The sequence below is a fragment of the Musca autumnalis genome, unplaced genomic scaffold, assembly GCF_047663935.1.
Source record: "Musca autumnalis isolate F117 unplaced genomic scaffold, ASM4766393v1 scaffold_4, whole genome shotgun sequence".
Classification (NCBI taxonomy): Eukaryota; Metazoa; Arthropoda; class Insecta; order Diptera; family Muscidae; genus Musca; species Musca autumnalis.
Window position 1 is genome coordinate 42,739,821 of NW_027411977.1, and position 12,671 is coordinate 42,752,491.

Genomic DNA, 12,671 nt, shown 5'->3' on the forward strand with positions numbered 1-12,671 from the left:
ATAGCGCTCGAATCCTAAAATGTGGGTACGAAATGGTTCCATGTATGGTACAATTTTGTATTGGATGAACGGATAGATCTGGATTCGTGAGATTTGGAATTAAGATTATTGTTATCATTTGCTTATAACGTCTGATTTAAGAAATATGTGCCATAAATATACGTAAAAAGTTGTAAATGGCACAGGATTTGGTACAATTTGTTATTGTGTAATGGGAATTTTGAAATAATAGGAGGAGGTTCGTATGTATATATTTACATGTAAAGTACTAAATAGTTCTATAATTGGGGGAACAGATAGAGCTAGAAATAAGGATGGCGGTTGTTGGGTTAGGCCGTATTTGCGCTGAGAACCTCAATTAAAATATCTCAAAAAATGTGGATAGCTCTTGATGTGTAGGCGTGACAAAAATCGAACTAAAGTGGTACATATTAGTACACAAAATGTTTCCACCATTCTATATTATATATTGTTCATTTGTTTTATATATTTAACGCATACGAAGTAGCGGGCACTTTGCTAGTAGTATTATATTAGACTTCAGAAAAAATATAATTTCATACAACAAATATCACTATAACAGAATATGTAGTATTTCTATTAAATCAAACAAACTCTAAATTTCAGTAGAATTTCAAACTTTCCATTAAGCTCCATTGTTGCAATGTATGTTGCAATTAGCCTTTATAGCTATTTTAATTAAGTTTTGCTCATTCAATTTCCTCTCCTAGCTAACTAATATCACCATATGTTGCACAAAAGCCATGCAGCTCATGCTTGTCCACTATGATAATTACATGTTTGAATTTATTCGACAAAATTTAATATTATTCCTTTTTTGCTGCATTAGCTGAAGTACCTTTTCAGAGTACCAACATTGTTCTATTTAGCAACGACATACACTACATAAATACATACTTTTTGTTGGAAATTTTAAATATAAAGCACACATACATACATACGTGCTCATATTTATTGTTCTGTAGTGGAATTCTGTAACTCATTTATCGAGTTAGCGACAAATATCGGTAAAATTAAAATGCAAAATTATGAATGAAAAGTATCAATAAAAGTTTGAAGCACTGTTGCTATCGGTACGAGTTAACGACAACTTTATTTTGGTTATTAAATTATTGAAAATTATCGTTCTAGTATGGACTCAATCGGTTCACTCCTTCGGGTATTTCCCACACAAAATTTCGGAAAAGTTCAGTTTAGGACCCACTCTCGAATCTTTTTTATACCCTCCACCATAGTATGGAGGGTATATTAAATTTGTTTTTCCGTTTGTAACGCATTGAAATACTCATTTGCGACCCTATAAAGTATATATATTCTTGATCAGGGTAAAATTCTAAGTCGATCTGAGCACGTCCGTCCGTCCGTCCGTCTGTGGTAATCACTCTAGCATCCACAAAAATTGAGATAGGACGCTGAATTTTTGGGAAAATGCGTCTTTTCTTTGCAGGCAGGTCAAGTTCCATGATGGGCTATATCGGTCCACGTTTTGGTATAGCCCCCATATAACGGTACCCCCCGATTTACGGTATTTTGACGTTTTTAGCTACATTTTCAGACCGATTTGGCTATAATTTGACATTTAGGGTTCTTAAGTGTCAGTAAAAATATATAACAAAACTTGTGGACATAGGTCCACGTTTTGGTATAGCCCCCATATAACGGTACCCCCCGATTTGCGGTATTTTGACGTTTTTAGCTACATTTTTAGACCGATTTAGCTATAATTTGACATTTAGGGTTCTTAAGTATCAATAAACATATATAACAAAACTTGTGGGCATACGTCCACGTTTTGGTATAGCCCCCATATAACGGTACCCCCCGATTTACGGTATTTTGACGTTTTCAGCTACATTATCAGACCGATGTAGCTATAATTTGACATTTAGGGTTCTTAAGTGTTAATAAACTTATATATTAGAAGTTGTGGACATAGGTCCACGTTTTGGTATAGCCCCCATATAACGGTACCCCCCGATTTACGGTATTTTGACGTTTTTAGCTACATTTTCAGACCGATGAAGCTATAATTTGACATTTGAAGTTCTTAAATGACAATAAACTTATGTGACAAAACTTGTGGACATAGGTCCACGTTTTGGTATAGCCCCCATATAACGGTACCCCCCGATTTACGGTATTTTGACGTTTTTAGCTACATTTTCAGACCGATATAGCTATAATTTGACATTTAGGGTTCTTAAGTGTAACTTAACTTATATAACAAAAGTTGTGGACCTAGGTCCACGTTTTGGTATAGCCCCCATATAACGGTCCCCCGATTTACGGCATTTTGACGTTTTTATCTACATTTTCAGACCGATTTAGCTATCAATTGACATTTAGGGTTCTTAAATGTCAATAAACTTATATAACTAGTGGACATAGGTCCATGTTTTGGAATAGCCCCCATATAACGTTACCGCCCGATTTCAGGTATTTTGAGAATCTTACCAACAAGTTTTAACCGAATTATCTGTAATTTGAACAATTGACATTTGAAATTCTTAGTGGTCACCACACCTCTCCACCAAAAATTGTCAAGAAAACCCCCATATAACGGTACCTCCCGATTGTCAGTAATTTGATGATTTTAGCTACAATATTAAACCGAACTAGCAGTAATTTGACATTTGAAGTTCTTAGTGGTCACAACACTACTCCATCAAAAATTGTCAACATAGGTCCATGTTCGGATATAGCTCCCATGTAACGGTACCTCCCAATTTTCAGTAATTTGGCAATTTTAGCTACAATTTTTAACAGAACTAACTGTAATTGGACATTTGAAGGTTGTAGTGGTCACCACACATCTGCATCAACAATTTTCAACATAGCCCCAATATAACGATACTTCCCGATTTTCGGTACTTTGAGGATTTTACTTAAAATGTTTAACCGAACGTAGGTCCATGTTTTTGTATAGCCCCAAAACAAACCTCCCGATTTTCCGTACCTTAGCTTTATTTTTTGGATGAACTTTCTGTAATTTGAAATTTAAAAGTCAACAAAAATTCTGCAACAAAAATTGTTCATTTAAGTTCATATTTTCGTATAGCCCAGATACCTCCGAACTAGCTGTTAATGACATTTGAAGTTCCCACGTTATGTACCGATTTTCGATATTTTGAGGATTCTAGCTAAATTTTTTAACCGAATTAGGAGTTATTTGACATTAAAGCCTCCCATCAAAAACTGTCAACATAGGCCCATGTTTTATTATAACCCCTTTATAACAGTACCTCCCAATTTCTAGCCAGGAATGAATATTTTATGGTGGAGGGTATGAAAAGTTCGGCTCGGCCGAACTTAATGCTTTTTTACTTGTTATTTTTGTTGTAACAACTTGTATTCAATGCCCCTCATACGATGGTACAAGTTTCATCAGGGGCAAGTCCATACTTCCTGAAAAAATAGCCTGAAAGGTGCAAAAAAACCCTATGACACGGTGTGTAGTGGTTGAAGCCAGGGCATCGGAGTCGGAGTTGGAGTCGGGGTCTAGCCAATTTTGCTGGAGTCGGAGCCGGAGTCGTGAAAAAAAGCTCGACTCCGACTCCGGCCAACAATCTGTTCTACATTTATCAAAATTTTTCAAATCAATTTAAATTATTTAAATGATCATAATTTAAAAAAAAAACTCTTAATCTCTATTTTGACTACAAAATGCATATCGAAAACATTTTTGGGTCAATTGATTGGAATAATGTTTGCATGTTCCAAATATACTTAGGGAAGATCTTTTAGAAGATTTACAGGCCATTTTATAGAAGACTCACTGGTCTTCTCTTTTTTATTAGAAGTCATTTATGTCTGCTGTGAAAGAACCTGTTGGACTTCTATGAAAGATGATTTTTCGATTAAGTCATGCATCTGGGATAAATTTGTCAATATATTTATGCTGAGGAATGAAAAATATTTAACAAATTGACGTTAAATTATGAGCATTACCTCTATAGGATTGTGGATATATAAATTTCTAGAACTATTTAATCATTTCCGATTGTCAGTTCGGCTTAGCCGTACTAAACTTTGGTTTTACTTGTATTCTTTTTGAGGTGGTAGACAAAATACACTTTCCACCATAAGATACTAACTTGTCATTCCGTTTGAAACACATCGACATATTCGTCGGGAACTTTATAAAGTATAAGGATGTAAAATTGCCGGTATAGGTTTACGATTTAGTATAACGGCACGGCCCGATTTTATGTATTTCGAAGGTTTTCTTTTGTCACATTACGTGGTGCAATATGTAAAAGATAACTATAATCGGACAAGAATCCGAGATATTGTCCTTGAATATGAAGAGTTATGTAGGCAAAGGCCTACAAGTGTAAATCAAAATTCTTAGCGGTTTGAAAAAAATGATCTCTTTTGACATTAAGGTTTCAAGTAACCTTAACCTTGGTCTTCTGTCACGTTGCGGTGTTAAAATATCGTTAATTTTCCATAACTCAAAAAATTGCAGTTACTTTGAAGTGTTTTGCTACATGTTGTGAAGTGTGAAGTATGTTGAAGTGTTTGTTACTTTGTATTCCGTTTTGTCAACGAGAAAAAAAACGAACAATATAGGTCTATGTTTTGGTATCCTCCCAATGTAATGTATCTTGAAAGTTCAAACTGAGATGACTGTAATTTAAGTTGTGAATTTTATTTTATCTATTTTCGGAGTCGACTCCGGAGTTGGAATCGGAGTCGGAGTCGAGAAAAAAATTGGACTGGAGTCGGAGTCGGAGTCTGACCAAAAATGGCTCGACTCCGAAGCCCTGGTTGAAGCGAAGGATAACTCTCGAACGGTTCAACCGATTTGGTCCAATGTTTGGCCTTCGTAATATTTGTCCAAACATAGTTTAAGTTCGATGATAAGCCATATCGGTCCACTCGTTAAGGTAAGGGAGTGACCGATTTGGTACATAATTTACACATTCTAATATATCTACCATATATAGATCACGTTCGAATTTGTTCGAAAATAGTTTTAGTTCGAAAATAGGCAATACCGATCCAAAACTTCCTAGTGGCCACAGAATAACTAGTTATTCGAGTGGTCATAAAATAACTACAAACTGAGTGCGACATGCTCTTGTAAAAATAATGGGGAAGAAAGGTGGTTTGCGAGTAGTTACGGCTGCCAAAAATCCCTTACAAAACCCATGATTTTGGAAGGACCTTTTTTTGCTGGGATGCGACCTGTACGTTGCGAACGGACGGACGGACATGCATAGATCGACTCAGAAAGTGATTATACGTATATCCCCAAAAAGAACTATGGGTCTATATCGTTTCCTTTTGTTTGTTACATAAAAATGCACAAAGACATACTTCCCCTTACCACAGTGTGGTTTAGGGTATACAAAACCGAATGGCTTAAGCTGTACTTGGACATAAATGGTGAACTTTTATGAGACAGATATCCACATATGTTTTCCGATATAGACCTAGTGGAAAGTTGATGTATGTTTGGAAGAAATTTTACGATGTGAAAAGTTTCGCCCAAGTCGGATACTCAATTCGTAAGTTTTCGGGCTATTGGAACATTATCTCAGGAAGTATCGATCTTTGGAAACATCACCTCAGGAGGGGACTTGCCCCCGAAAAAAATGGTAATGTTGTGAAAGATGCAGCGAGCACAACTGCCAGCGAAAAATTCCAAGACAATATGAGAAGTGTTCCTAAACTGATTTTGTGCAAAAGGGTTTATTTTTTATTTTTTGGATCAATTTGTCAAGAAGAATGGACTTGGATCCCCGAACAATTGTACCATCGTAACAACATGTTGCAAAAAATTCAAAGCTATCCTAGACGAGTCCTTAATCGAAACTCTCGATGTACTCCATATTCGGACATAATCCATGTCTCTAAGAAATAATACTCTGTACCAAATTTGAACCAAATCGCTTTCTCCCTCCGAGATTTTTTTTACGCAATAGTCAGTTTATTTGGTGTAGTCCGGCTTTCTGGATTTGCCCCCGAAAAAAATTTTTATAAAAGAGGCCGCAACGCCAAAATGTTTCAAAAAATTCAAAACGATTCGAGGAGATGTGTTAAGCTATACGTTTCCCAAGTTTTGTGTGGAAGATACCCGAAGGAATGGGCCGATATAGATCATATTCGAATCGAATCTATGCATGGAAGTAATATTTCCTTAGATTGGAACAATTTGGTTACTCCCTTCGAGAATTACTGTGCTCATCATTAGAGATGGACAGTGGGTAAATACCCAATGGGTAAATACCCGGTAAATTGGGTAAATATTGGCAAATATAGAATCTTACAACTTTTGTCTTGGATTTCGGTTGTGAAATCGTTTCAAAATTGACAGTTTTATAGTATTACCCGAGTATTTAACTGCCGAACCAATTGACATATGGCGCCAACATTTTCCTCAAATGTTTTTTATACCAACAGAACTTTAGGAATTGAAAATGGGGGTTTTGGGCCCATTTTTTGATATAGCAATTTACCGTACCTCCCCATTTACGGTTCTTTTCTCAAATTAGCCACATTTTATAATCATATTGGCTGTAATTTGACACAGTGAATCCTCAATATTCACAAAATATCCTTGCAAAAATTTGCAAAAAATTTGGGGATAACCAATTTCGAGTGTTTACCCAAATGGTGGGTAAAAACTATTTAAATGCCAAACTAAATGACGTAGGGTGTCAAAATTTGGTTCAAATGATTTTTATACCAACAGAACTTTGGTAATTGAAAATGGGGGTTTTTATACCATCAGCATTTATGCTAACGAGGCTATATACACTTTCATACGGGCAAAATGTGCCTCATCGAAATGATGGTTTTAGACCCCAAGTATGTTTGGACGAAATGTGTTTCAGACAATTTGGAGTCGATTGAGCCATGTCCGTCTGTCTGTCTGTCTGGCTGGAGCGCACGATCACTCTCGAACGGATCAACCTATTCGATCCAAAATTTGGCTTTGGTAATATTTTGTCCAAACTTAGTTTAAGTTCGAAGATGGGTTATGTCGGTCCACTCCTTCCGGTACCTCCACCACAAAAGTTCGAAAATGTTCGGAAAATTTGTAAGTACGATCACTCTTGAAGGGAGTAACCGATTTGGTCCATACTTTGCAAATCGTGAAATGTCTACCAGGCTTAGATGAGGCTCTAATATGGGCGCAATCGGTCTACTCCTTCGGGTACCTCCCACACAAAATTTGGGATAAGTTCAGTTTAATACCTGCTCTCGAATCGCTTTGATTTTTGTTTCAGCAACTTGTATTCACTGCCCCCCATACGACGGTTCAAGTTGCATCAGGGGCAAGTCCACACTTCTTGAGAAAATAGCCTGAAAGTTGCAGAAAACCCCTATGACACCGTGTGAGGTGGTTGGAGCGCAAAATAACTCCGCCGCTTCGGTCCAAAATTTGGCCTTAGTAATATTTTGTCCAAACATAGTTTAAGTTCGAAGGTAAGCCGGTCCACTTCTTCAGGTACCTCCCGCACAAAAGTTCAAAAATGTTTGGAAAAATTGTTCGTACGGTAACTCTTGAAGGGATAGGTTCACTTTAAAACCTGCCATAGGATCGCTTCAATTTTTGTTGAAACAACTTGCATTCGCTGCCTCAATTACGATGGTAAATTTTTTTTCGGGGGAAGTCCATGAGCAAACAGCCCGAAGGGTGTAAAAACCCCCTATGGCACCATATGTAGTGGCTGGAGATCCACTTCCATAATGGTCAATGTCGATCCATTCCTTTAAGTATCTCCTCCGCAAAACTGTTGATCTTTAATCCTAATCAACATTTTTGTCGGTTCATACATCCAAAATTTTTAAAAGCCCCTAAACACATACGTTTTTTGGGAAAATTTTTTTTCAGTATACACAGGCTGATACTTTTTCACTTGTTTTGTCCAATATTCATTCCATTTGTCATATCTCGACGAGATAAAGCGAACTAACTATGTGTGTCCGTCCGTCCAACGTATATATTAAAGGGGTTTTAAAAGTTTTGCGGGAAAGCTATCTAAAGGAATGGACCGAGATAGTCCTTTTTCGAAGTGGTTCTTATTTTGGGTGTCAATCCCCTCGACAGATGGTCGCGAGGATTGTCGTTTCAGTAGGTCACCATATAATTCAGAGGTTTTGGAAGCATGTATTTGCCTACGAAAAACATAATATCGCTCTAAACAGGACCACTAGGAAAAAAATTTCAAGGGATCCTCGAACAGACCCTCAACCGGTTTGCTCTCTTTATGAGATATCGGGCGTACCATTTTAGCGATTTTTTTTTTTTTTTTGAATTTTTTGTACAAGCACTACCTTCGAATTTCAATTTTATCTAATGTTCGAAGAAATATTACGATATTCAAAGTGCGGTTCGAGAGTTGTCGTGCTCTCCAGCCACTACATATGGTGACATAGAGGGTTTTTACACTGTATGGACTTGCCCCTGAAAAAACGTTTACCGTCGTAATTGAGGCAGCGAAAGAAAGTTGCGTCAATAAAAATCAAAGTGATTTCAGAGCAGGTCTTAAAGTGAACTTATTAAAAATTTTGTGTGGAGGTATCCGAAAGAGTGGACAAATGTAGTCCATATTCAACCCTGATATATATTTTGTAGATATATTAGGATATATCGACCAAATCGGTCAATACCATCAAGGGATATAATGCGCACAATTTTTTCGAAAATTTATGAGGGAGGTACCTGAAGGAGTGTACTGATATGGCTAAACTAAGTTTAGACAAAAACTAAGTTTGGACAAAATATTACGAAGACCAAATTTTAGACCGAATCGGCAGATCCCTTTGAGAGTTATCTTGCGCCCCAACCACTACACACGATGTCATGGGGTTTTTATACCTTTCAGGTTATTTTCTCAGGAAGTGTGGACTTGCCTCTGATGAAACTTGTACCGTCGTATAGGGGACAGTGAACAGGAGTTGCTACAACAATAATCAAAGCGATTATTGAGCATGTCTTAAACTGAACTTTTCCGAAATTTGTGGGAGGTACCCGAAGGAGTTGACCAATTGGGTCCATATTGGAACCTCATCTAAGTCTAGCAGAAATTTTACAATGTGCAAAGCGTGGACCAAATCGGTTACTCCCTTCAAAAGTTATCGTGCGCACAAATTTTCCGAACATTTTCGAACTTTTGTGGGGGAGGTACCGGAAGGAGTGGACCGTATAACCCATCTTCGAACTTTAACTAAGTTTGGGCAAAATATTTCAAAAGCCAACTTTTGGACCGAATCGGTTGATCCGTTAGAGAGTTATCGTGCGCTCCAGCCAGACAGACAGACGGGCGGACATGACTAAATCAACTTAAAATTGTCTGAAACACATTTCGTCCAAACATACTTTTGTTCTAAAGCCATAATTTCGATGAGGCACATTTTACACTCGTTAGCATAAATGCTGAGGGTATAAAAATTGATTTTAAATAATAAATGGGGAAAATTGCATCCAAGCGCACTGTGCAAATTTTTTTTATTAGATAGCTTATTAAAAAAAAAAAAAACAAAAAAATACAAAAACGATTTTTTCCTATTTGGACCAATATTAAAGAAGTTATGTCTTTGCACATAGTTTTTACAGAATTCTTCTTTTTCAAGGCGCGATATCTCTGGAACCGATAGTCAAAAAATCTGAAAATATACTCAAGCGTTTTGCTCATAACCAGCATCAACACAGCTAAACATAAACGATTTTACTCAGAAATCTCCATAGATCATTCTTATATGTATCATTTTTATATGTATTTATTAAAAAAAATAACAACCACCAATTTGTGGTTATCAAGCAACAGTTAATACGAAATGGTCTACTGAGAAAGCAACAACAAAAAAACATACTGCTAACAAAAAGAAGCATACATCAATATAGGTGGCCATGAATAATATCACGGCTAAATAAACACAAATACAAAGTCGCACACTTCAATGTGTAGAGACCTTCAATATATTTTTGAAACACTTTTTGTGTCTCACAAAAAGGGGGCTAGACATCATTCACAGCCTGGCGACAAATGAAACTGGGTTGAATCAATTCACCCTGGTTATAGTTTGCGCGCTCTTTTTTATCTCTAAAAAATAGACCAACACTATGTTACGAACAGTATTCATCAGCTGCAAAAGTATTACAAGTTCAAGTTTACTATAAAATACCGAATACTTAAATAAAAACAATTCTTTTTTTTTAAATGCCGCCACATGTGAACCGCCTGATAATAATACTCAAGGATATGCTATTGCGCAGAGAGAGAGAAATTATTGTAAAATGTGTGGGATGAAACTTCAATCATGAAAGTGCCCAGAATGGGGAACTTTTACAAGCATGAATGAATTCATTTGAGTGCAACATGTTGCCACGGAGTATTGTTTAGCAACATATCCTGCCATCAAATGCTGCAAAACAAAATATCCTGTTGTATTTTGCCGAACCCATAAACATGACTGTTGCTTCTGTTGCCGCGGCATGCCTTATTGTGGGAAACTTTATGCCAGTTTGTTTTGAGTTTTCATTTGTAACGGTTGTGTTTCCTTTTCAAATAACTCAGAAGAGCGGCAAAAGTGCAGGACATTACTTTTCGAACAATGTAAACAGAAATTAACAAACAATTAGAGAGAAAGTAATAATTCAATGTGGTTGTGTGTGTGAGTGCAAATTTTCAACAAGAAAAGTTTAAAAACAAACAGCAACAAAAAGTAAAAGTTTGAAAAGCAAGAAAAAAAATTGAAAACAAACATATTACCAAAGGATATCAACTAATCCTGCTGAAGATTTCAGAAACATCAACACTCTTCTAATTGGCTGAATTCTTTGGAAATTTTCCACTCCAATTAAATAAGGTTTATTGTTCGCCATTATCCTTAAACATAACAATTGCTATTGTTATCTTGCTGACAAGCGTTTGGTTCTTATGGCGGGGTAACATACATAAATATATGTGTACGTATGTATGGTGTATGTATGGACATACATCTGTATGTACCAATGTACCAAACATTGTAAAGAAGTCATTTCAAGTATTAAGTGCGAAAATAAAGAGTTACCCATAATCGCATTATTTCAAAGAAAATCTGAAAAATCTTGGTTTGACAAAAAACAAGTTATTTATTTTTGGAAAAATATACGCTTCGTAGAGTGTGCCATTTGTGATTGTCTGTGTGTAGGTAAACAGGAATGACTGAGAAGGGATTAAGTCTTAAAGATTCTCTTCATTAAAACTGCCTGGACTTATATTTAAGGGGTGATCCCGACTTGTAAAGCCCAACAAGACAATTTTTCATGAATATTTTCCAAGAAAACTACCAAACTTTTTTTGGTACATTTTTTTCATCTTAATATAGTGTCGGAATTTTTCTTTTATTTTTCAAAACAGTAGTTTTGTGGCAAATGGCCGCCACAAAAAAAAAACTTTTTTGTACAAGCGTTTTGCGGCGCCAACTCTATCTCCAAAACTAATTACCCGGTTTTCATATATTTTTGTGGGCTTATTTAAAACATAAAGATCTAGTCATCCACCGATGGGTTTTTAAAGAAATATATTAGATTTTACTGAAATGGTGGCCGATAAAGTAAAATGGAACAATTAGTTTCCTTTCGTTTATGAAGAAGACTAAATACCAAATTTCAGCAAGTTCGGTAACACAATGTGGCTAACCTTCAAAATACCGAAATTCGGAAGGTACCGTTCCATGGGAGCTATATCAAAACGTCGATCTATACGTACAAATTTCTGGTGGAAAGTTTTTAGGCTCAAAGAAGACTAAATACGAAATTTCCGATATTTCGGTAAAACCTTAAAAATACCGAAAATCAAGAGATACGCTTCTATGGGGGATAAAGGAACCCGCGGACCTATACTGATAATTCTCTTCTGGAATATTTTATAACCCAATGGAAGACAAAATAACAAATGTCAGTCTTTCGGTGGGATATTGACGTCACAACCTTCATAATTACGAAAATCGAGAGGCACCGTTCTATGGGACTATACCTCCAGCAAAGACTAAATACCAAATTTCAGCCATTTTGGTGGATTATTGTGGCCACAAACTTCAAAATACCGAAAATTGGGAGGAATCGTTCTATGGGGGCAATATGAAGGCATGGACCTATACCGACAATTTCTAGGGAACGTTTTATACCCCCAACAAAGACTAAGTACCAAATTTCAGGCATTTCGGTGTGAAAAATCGGTACCGTTCAATGGGGGCTATATGAAGGCGTTGACCTACCCAGCAAAAATCCTCATTACAAACCTCCTTTCCCACCCATTATTTTAACAAGGGCATGTCGCGCGAAATGTCTGGTTATTTTGTAACCACTGAACAAAGTAGTTGGTAACCACTGAAATAAGTAGATACTAGGTAGATTCTGACTAATTATTTCAGTGGTTACAAAATAACCAGATATTTCACGCGACATGCCCTTGTTAAAATAATGGGTGGGAAAGGAGGTTTGTAATGAGGATTTTTGCTGGGTATACCGACAAATTTCATATGGAAAGTTTAGTACTCCAAATGAAAACCAAATACCAAATTTCAGCCATTTCGGTGGAATATTGAGGCCTTAACCTAAACAATACCAGAAATAGGGAGCTACCGTTTTATGGGGACTATACTAAGACGTGGACCTATACCGACAAATTTCATATGGAAAGTTTAATACC

General features: G+C 36.5%; 1 protein-coding gene across 3 annotated transcripts in view; it reads left to right on the plus strand.

The window, feature by feature from the left end:
- The window catches only part of Rab26 (RAS oncogene family member Rab26), a 137,383-nt gene that overhangs the window by 60,977 nt on the left and 63,735 nt on the right, over nt 1–12,671 (plus strand). Inside the window, exon 1 of one of the 3 annotated variants that reach the window (XM_073981692.1) lies at nt 10,499–10,701. The exons of the other annotated variants lie outside the window; for them this stretch is intronic. The gene's annotated coding sequence lies outside the window, so the exon portion shown is untranslated. Of the gene's footprint in view, nt 1–10,498; nt 10,702–12,671 lie in introns of those variants that run through there. 3 annotated transcript variants of the gene reach the window in all.